Source organism: Petromyzon marinus, unplaced genomic scaffold, assembly GCF_048934315.1.
Source record: "Petromyzon marinus isolate PM22_M1 ecotype Great Lakes invasive population unplaced genomic scaffold, UKy_Petmar_22M1.pri1.0 PM_G_Scaffold_11, whole genome shotgun sequence".
NCBI lineage: Eukaryota > Metazoa > Chordata > Hyperoartia > Petromyzontiformes > Petromyzontidae > Petromyzon > Petromyzon marinus.
In genome coordinates, this window is record NW_027422662.1 from 4,243,802 (window position 1) to 4,244,329 (window position 528).

Consider the following 528-nt stretch of genomic DNA (forward strand, 5'->3'; position numbering starts at 1 on the left):
GGTGCCCAACCCCCCAACCCATCACCTTAATTCACTGAGTGGTTAATTGCTTCGGCCAGGTGCGGCCGTCAAACCGCGTGCCGCTTCAACAGCTGCGAACCAGGTGGGGGGAGGGGGGGTGGGGGGAGGGGGGCGGCGTTGTTGTCGACTCATTGTTTGAGATTCTGTGGCAACGCATTGACCGCTTGGATTGGTGCAAAGTGTCTGTCTCTCTCTCATCATCACCATCATCATCACTACGGTGGCTAGGAGGTTAACTCTCTCGCCTGGTACACGGGGGGTTGTGGGTTCAATACAGACCATGAGGATGTCTGCTGCTGTACATTTGGAGTTATTTCTCTCTCTCTCATCACTCATCATCACTACGGTGGCTAGGAGATTAACTCTGTCGCTTGGTATATGGAGGTCGTGGGTCAATACAGACCCTGATGATGTCTGCTGCTGTACATTTGGAGTTATTTCTCTCTCTCTCTCTCATCACTCATCATCACTACGGTGGCTAGGAGGTTAACTCTCTCGCCTGGTACA